Genomic DNA, 8,753 nt, shown 5'->3' with positions numbered 1-8,753 from the left:
TATTGTGGCGACTTACCCGTTTGTGACAACATGCCCTGATACATGTGTTCAGTCGGTTTTGGAATTTTTCAATAGCTTTTTTAAATTTTTTTTTAGAAAATATATTATGTTTTGTACATGCACAACATGACTTACAAAAACAAACCTACCCTGAGAAATAATTACTCGAGTAAATAAGACTAGTTGCCCTGGTCTCCGTTATAGCCATGGACAGGGAACATTTAAAAGTATGTTGGAGACGTATTATTATGTTCTGTTATTTTCATCATGGTAACTTAACACTTGAGCTAACTTTTCCATTTGACGGGTTCTTTGAGAAAACCTTGGTTTAGTTGTCCTTTTAAGGCAGTTTTCCAATCATAAAAATTGCTCTCCAGTGGACCCTTTTCACAGACTGTGATGACTCGTTTTAATTGGTCATCAGCATTGTAAGTTTTTTATATTTTCATTTTCATTTTTTTTTATTTACCTTCATTTGTAAAACGATATTTAGTATAATATTACCTTTGCATCAAATTGCAAAACTAATTAACGTTGCTGTGAGGGTGTTTCTAATATAGCAGCTGTGCGGGTGACGGTAAAGTTGACATCTTTGTCTCTTCTGACTGCCGTTATCAATCTCTCTATATTTTTTTCCTATTTTAGAAAGTTGTGAAAACGCTGTTGTGGAGTTTTTCTGTTGCTATTTGAGCAACTGGGAACACAAAAATATATTTAATGCATTCTTTAATTTACCGCTATTCAATTTTAGTCAACAATGGCGACTTCTGCTTCCGAGAAACCTTGAAAATATGAAAAGAGTAAATTGCTGATGCTTGCAGACATTTATGCATTTCATTAACCCTTGCAGCTCTCAACAAAAAAAAGTTTTTTTCCACTGACCGAAAAAATGCAGAAAAGTATCGTCTCGGTTACATATGGTAACCCTCGTTCCCTGAGGGAGGGAACGGAGATGTAGGTCATGAATGACCAATAGGAATCTCGCTAGAGAGGCCAATCTACTTCGAGTGAAACTAAAAAAAGCCTATACACACTGGCGTGCAATCATTTGCATCAGCTACGCAGCCTCGCAGCGCGGGTATATAACAAGCAACTGCTGCAATTGCACTTCAGTTCTTTCCTGAGGAGCCAACCTGATAAGCTGGTCGACCCAGCGGGTGGCAGCAGATGAGGCGACGGGACCTACGTCTCCGTTCCCTCCCTCAGGGAACGAGGGTTACCACATGTAACCGAGACGTTCCCTATTCGGTCAGTCACTACAACGTAGGTCATGACTGACCAATAGGACTCCATATCAAAGCGCCACAGCCGCTGAACCCCATCCAGTGCCCTGTGCAAGCCTCTACACCTTCTTGCACTGGGAAAGCGTGCCCTTTCTGTTTAGGAAGTAGAACGCTGCGGAAGCCACTTCTTCAAAGAGTTATGTGGAAAATATATATGGACTAACCCGAAGGTTGTACTGCATATGAAATAATGAGTGACTTAGCCGAAGGGAAAGACACGGCTTCCATATTAGGAGCAGCCGTGGAGAATATACACATATGGGATCCCAGTAGGGTCACACATATGGAACCCAGCCCAGATCCAGCTCTCAAGGATTCAGCAGATAAAGGCCTGGCACTGGACGCTCCGCCCTGTCCGGGCCAAGGGTGTTGGAGGACTCGACAGGTTTTTCACTCTGGAGCAATAAGGGTGCACAGAAGGGTGCCAGCGCCCAGGAGGATGCAACGCCTCTCATGGAGTGTGCATGCAACCTGAGCGGGCAGGGCACGCCTTGTGCTTGGTAAGCCAAGGCGATGGCATCCACTATCCAGTGGGCCAACCTCTGCTTGGAGACAGCCTTTTACCTTCTGCTGGCCTCTGTAACAGACAAAGAGCTGGTGTGAGGTCCTGAGACTTTGGGTTCTGTCCACGTACAAATGCAGGGTGTGAACAGGAAAGAGCAAAGTCAGGGCTGGGTCTGCCTCCTTCAAAGACAGCGCTTGCAGGTTCACTACCTGGTCCCTGAAGGGAGTGGTAGGAACCTTGGGCACATAGCCAGGCCCGAACTCTTGGCATGATTCGTCGACCGAAAATGCATGCAGTTCTCCTACCCTCTTGACAGGGGCCAGTGCAACCAGTAGCAAAGTCTTCATGGAAAGAAACTTTAAGTCTACTGAATGCAAAGGCTCAAAGGGAGCATCCTGAAGTGCTCGAAGCACCAGGGAAAGATCCCAAGAGGGTATGGAGGGGGGTTGAGGAGGATTTAATCGTCTCGCCCCTAGGGCTGGGACGGTTAGCGCATTACCGCAATACCGCGGTCACGTGACTCCAACCGCAGGTCTGAGTTTGTCACCGTCATCACCGCCAAAAAAAAAAAAACATTGGCCTGCACATGTGTGCACGTTGTGTCTAATGACATGGAAACATTGATTCTAATAACATGGATTATGTCTAATGATATTGTGTCCTACATGGATTCAAGTTTTCTAAACTAAACTTTTCATCAAAAGATGGAGCAAATACGATCTTTCGCGGGTTGCGGAGCACAATGTTCCATGACACATAATAACATTTGTATTAGAGATGCGCGAATGCAACCGCATCACAAAACTCATCATCTGTCTGCCATCCATCCGCCCGAAGGCAGATGCACGGGGACTCCGCCCCTTTACAGGAACGAGAGTCTCGACCAAATTGAAGAGGTCCGTTGTAAGAGGCTTGTCTTCTCAGATTCACTCTTGAAAACAGCATCGAAGTATTGGCTACGAAGCAAAAAACTGAAGTGCAATTGCAGCAGCTGCCCGTTATATGCGAGGCCGCGCTGCTGATGCAAATTGCACTGCTGATTGCAAGCCAATGTGTATTGGCTTGTTTTTAGTTTCTCTCGAAGTAGATTGGCCTCTCTAGCGAGATTCCTATTGGTCAGTCATGACCTACGTTGTAGTGACTGACCGAATAGGGAACTAAAAATTACTTATAGTGACATAATTTTACTGTGTGTATGACTAAAGAAACCAGTGGTAATAATAAAAAAATAAAAAAAATTTTGCAGGAAAAGTATGGTACACTATTAAATATTACTGAATTGTATATGTGACCTTGGACCACAAAACCAGTCACATGGGTACATTTTTTGAAATTGAGATTTATACATTACCCGAAAGCTGAATAAATAAACTTTCCATTTATGTATGGTTTGTTAGGATAGGACAATATTTAGTCGAGATTCAACCATTTCAAAATCTGGAACATTGACATTGCAGAAAAATCGAAACATTGAGAAAATCACCTTTAAAGTTGTCCCTTTTCGCGATTGTGCTGAATTCACTCACAATAAAATAAATGATTTATATATTTACGGTAGGAAATTTACAAAATATCTTCATGGAACATGATCTTTACTTTAATATTCTAATGACTTTTGGCATTAAAGAAAAATCGATCATTTTGACCCTACAATGTATTGTTGGCTATTGCCACAAATATACCTGTGCTCCTTGTGACTGGTTTTGTTCTTTTACACAGACCCTCAGTTTAAATTAAATATTTTCTATGAGATTTTTGAGCAAATCTAAACTGAGCTCTCGTCAATTACTGTCAATTCCTCTGGTTTTACTGTGAAATCATTAGGACTTTATTTATCTTTTGGCTGTAAGAGCTGGTATATTCTCATGTGGCCCCTCTCAGAAGGAATGGACGTAAAATCAATACATTTTGGATTCTGCACCTTACTAGTGGTAACTCACTATAGGTCAGATTTAACAACCGTTTTGGGTACTGTAAAAAGGCTTAAATGCCAAAGCTGTTATTTTTGTTGACAAGGATACATCATTTGGGATCTTTGTGTGCCCCTACGGAAGCAGATGTACAAGCACAGAAATATGGTTATACTCCGAAATCTTTTGTTATACCCCATGATTCATACATATTCATCTGTCATCCTGGCATAAATATCAATTGGAAAATCTTCTTTTGACCTTGCAGTTTAGGTCAAGATACTTATAGGAGAATTGCCCAGTTGTGTCAGCCCCCTCTAAAGAAATGTGCTGAAAGTTTAACTTTGGAGATTGTATTCAATTTAAAGAAACACCAGCTTAAAGAGACTTTCTTTTTCAATAAATACTATACTTACTTAAAATTAATAGTGCAAAACAAATCAGCTCTAAGAAATATTAATAATCAATAATAACTGGTTATAATTTATTATGAATATTTGGATCAGTTAATATAATTAACTTAACGTAGTAAAATTATTTTTTACTTCAACCCACCTGTTTGTCCCGTGGACAAGTTAATTGTTTATTAATTATAAGAAATATTCATCTTCAGGGAAGGGAAATGTCTTTCTTACTGTACAGTACTATTAAGAGCATGTAGTCACAATCTAGATCGTAAGGTAAACTTCGTATGCAAGCAGAGAATCAGAACCAAATACATATTGTGCACAAGTTTTATTAACAAAAACACGAAAACATAACTAACATACAAACAATTACACATTCATTCATGCATTCAAAGGGAGATGGTTAAAGTGAGCGAATGAAACCGGAGGTAGGAAATGGAACTAATGAATCATTTTCAATGCACCTCATTAAAAGTATACTTGCAATTTGCCTTTTTGCAGTGGACACAATTCTTGAAGTTGTTGAAAATTGAAGTTGTTGATGATTCCGTGAGTGTCAAATGTTGAAGTTGCAATCGTTGTCTTCTGAATTGGATTGAAGAAGATATGATGAACTTGCATGCAGTTCATCTCTGTTCTCGTGGCCGGAGTGTAGCTTGTGGCCTGCCGGCCATGGGCCTGAGAGGACATGCAGAGCAGATGGTGGGAGTTGAGATGGACTTCTTCTGCGTTGAATGAAGACGTTTTGACCAACTCTTGAGGTTGTCCTTGATTTTGTCGTGCTTGAGAGAGAGTCCTCTCTCTCCTGAATGAGCACATGGCTGATTTGGTCAAGGCCTGGGGCCTGGGAGGACATGCAGGACAGCACAACACCCCGAACGTTTCTGTGAAGCCAAGAGAGCAAATGTTGGGTGTAGATGCAATATAAAGCCTCAGAAAGGTGCCACCCCTCAGGATTGGCTCGGCCAATAAGAAAAGTGGAAGTTCCAAGCGGGAGAATTTGGTTTATGGCTCTTTGTTTCAAGGGTGCTCATTTGCATGTGCACGCTGGAGGGGTGGTAGCTGATGAAGAAACTATGAAAGATTCTTGTAATAATAATATGTTGTTGTAATCGACATATCATGTACACAGTCATTTCGATCTTCAAACATTAACCAATTAGAGTTTACAAGAAAAACAACATAAAAGGAAAATCATGAGAGGGTAAAATTAGATACATGTTTATACCTTTCTCAAGTGGTTATATATTTAGAATATATAGGATTAACAGGGTTTATTTCTCCTTCTCAGAAGAGTGACATCTCTCAGGAATTCCAGGGTCGTAAAAATTCGTATCAATGTAACCGGACACTGAGTTCTGCCAGTGGTGTTAGTTTCAGGGGAAGTTGGCCACATATCTTAGTTGGGAGAGTGAGTTTGCCAGACTGTTCATTAAATATAATGAATAATTTGTGTGTGATTGGTCCAGACACTACAATAGATTAAATCATATTATACTAAGGGGCTGCTAAATGCTTGAATCTGATTGGTTGACGAACGTTCTATGGTGTGCAATTATTTTCAGGGAAACGCACGGCTAAAGTGGTTCCAGGCAGGTCTTGACCGCATTACATATAATTTTGCCAAATGATTTCAGTTATTTCAAAGGTTCTTTCAGCCTATAACAACAAAATAACCAAATCCCACAAGGACACTGACTAAGCATATAAATATAGTCAATTAATGCTCAAACGCACACACACATACAGCATGGACACACACTTGCACTGCTCTGACAATTTTAACTGTAAAATTGTTTAACAACTTAAATGCTTAATGACATTTCTCACTAGAATGGCACTGTTCCTGGAGCAGATAAACACAGATATTAGTAGATACGCTGCTGCCGAACAGTATTGAGACTCGGGTAATTCGAGCTTAATCTCCCCCCCCCCCCCCCCCCCTCTCTCTCTCTCTCTCTCTCTCTCTCTCTCTCTCTCTCTCTCTCTATCTCTCTCACTCACTCACTCACTCACTCACTCACTCTCTCTCTCTCTCTCTCTCTCTCTTTCTCTCTCTCTCTCTCTCTCTCTCTCTCTCTCTCTCTCTCTCTCTCTCTCTCTCTATCTATCTATTTACATTATCTGTTGTGGTTTCATTGAACAGACCCTGTAGATTGATGAGAACTTTGGATTTCAATAAATTTGGAGCTGGAGAAGATCCATTTCTTTTCTTCAGACAGATCCACCCACTTCAGCCAAACTCACCATTACCTGTAGCATAGCTGTAGAGCTGCGTGGAATGTGGTTGGAGAGAGGGAATAGCCTCTTTTGGTTGGCTGTGGGGAGGAGGTGAAAGTTGTCTAAAGCACTTTAAGGGTCTCTGAAGGGAGAAGGGAGAGAGAGATGTCATCAAGCAACTCTGCTGGTCACCATCTGCTGAAAAGCAAGTGGAACGGATGACTGATCAATGTGTCATTCCCTTTGCATTTAACATTAAAGCCATTTACATTTTATGAGGGAGAAGTTCCTCTGGCCATTAAAAATGAATCACAAGAAAGTTGTGTGGGAATATTGATCTTCTATCTGCTGGCCTTCTAAGAGAATGTGCTATCTCTTGCAGACAACTCAAAAATCTTACCCTGAATTCCTCATACCTGCATTGACATATTTCAGTGGCAGGAGCTTCTGGGGGATGAACTGGCTGTCGGAAGACTGATGGAAGGCTCTAGAACAATCGTAAAACCCCAAAGAGTGTGTTTTTGATTCTGACTTTAATTCATATTGGCTAGTGGTTTCCATTTTTTTCCCATTCCAGAGGTGAATATGGTCAGTTTCTTTTAAAAGACTTTTTTTTTCAACATTTTATAATAGTCATTGTTACGAAATGTTTGTCTTTTATTAAAGTCCCTGTAAAGGCAATTTAAAAAAAAAATTCTAAACATATTAGAAATGTTAGAAATGTATTGCTAAAACATATTACAAAGACTGTGAACTGTGAAGTACTGAATTGTGGAGTTAGACCATTAAACAGTTTTTAACCATTGCTATTTTCCGGATTTTTTGGGCGGGTCTAAAACGGGGCTCGGTGACGCACTGGAGCCCCAAAGCTCCTGGACACGCCCCTACTTGATGACGCACTGGAGCCACAAAGGCTGGCCGCTCCCCAAACAATATAAATAGAGCACATTCACATCAGTTTGCCGCTCAATCGCGATTTACTGTCAGTATCATTATTCATTAGTTACTAAAGCCTACAGTTTGCTAGCTAGCTATGCGTTCGTCACGGAAATGCGTACTACCTGGATGCGGTCACGTACAAAACAGATCAGTGTCCTTATTTAAATTTCCGAAAAACGATCACATCAAGAAGAGGTGGATTCATTTTGTGAAGAGCCACTTTGATGGAGAGCTGAGGAAGACCGCAAACACCTGCCTATGTCGCTTTTACACGGGATAGTTTTATAGACTTTCATCGGAGACAACTGGGATTCACTGATAATCCGCTGTCACTGGTGAATGGGGCCGAACCGACTATCTCCCGCCTCGGCCTTCATCCTCCCGTCACGCCGACAATTGGTGAGTGCTTCCCGAGTGGGCGTGGTTTCAGCGCAGACAACGGACACACCCCAGCGTTTGAGAGCAGAGAATACTGCTCATTTTTTCAAGATTTTGATAGCTTATTTTATGTACTTGCCGGCTTTTTTTATCATTCAAATTTGGTTGGGTGGCTAATAACACATTTTTCTGTGGTGTGACAAACTCAGAACACATACTTAATTTTGACTTTACAGGGACTTTAAAGTGCTTGCAAGGCACCCGGCTATACTTGATACATTGATAGAATTTTTAAGTTACATTTATTTATGCAATTTTTACAGAATTGTTTGTGATTGGTCTTACATTCTTTGCATATATTTTACCATTTACAGTCACATAATATGAAAATGTATCATTTACATTTTTTTGAATTAAAGTTAGAAAAGAGTACATTGACTTACATTGATAGAATATTGATAAAAATGTAATAGATTCTGCAGAAATGATCATTGTGTTATTTGCATAGTGATTTGTCTTTCCGCCTTTGCGTTTTTTTAACCATTTACAGCCTCACTTATGGAAATTTTAACTTTAAAATACTTGACTTACATTGTGTTACGTGTAGATTAACAGAAACAGTATTCAAAATGTCTTTTTCGATAAACCAGGAGAATACGCAGGAGAAAATCAACAAGGCAACTACATTTAACATAAACAACGGAGAACACTGAACTGGGAAAACCAAGGGCTTATAAACACAGGGAGTAATCAATGGAAAATGGAACTGTTGTGGAACTAATTACAAACCATGACAATGGATGATCGAACAGCAAAACATGGAGACAATGAAAACCAAACCAAGCAAGTCATGCACGTGACACAAATGATTCAGCATTTAAAATGTTAACAATGATGTCATTGTGCTATTTGTTAACTAAATTGTAATTGATCTACAGTACTCTTACTTCTTTAAATTTAATAATTTATAGCTGCCTTTACAGCACATTCGTGTGATCGGTGTCATGACAATGCAGAACCAAAGCTAAAAACATCAACTACCTACAATAAAACCTCAACATTATTCTTTTGCAGCCTTGCAAGCGCTGGTATTTCCTTCAGGAAATGCAAA

Source organism: Siphateles boraxobius, unplaced genomic scaffold, assembly GCF_051911475.1.
Source record: "Siphateles boraxobius isolate OS27281-9 unplaced genomic scaffold, OSU_SipBor_1 66, whole genome shotgun sequence".
In the NCBI taxonomy this organism is placed as follows: Eukaryota; Metazoa; Chordata; class Actinopteri; order Cypriniformes; family Leuciscidae; genus Siphateles; species Siphateles boraxobius.
This window is presented reverse-complemented; position numbering follows the sequence as displayed.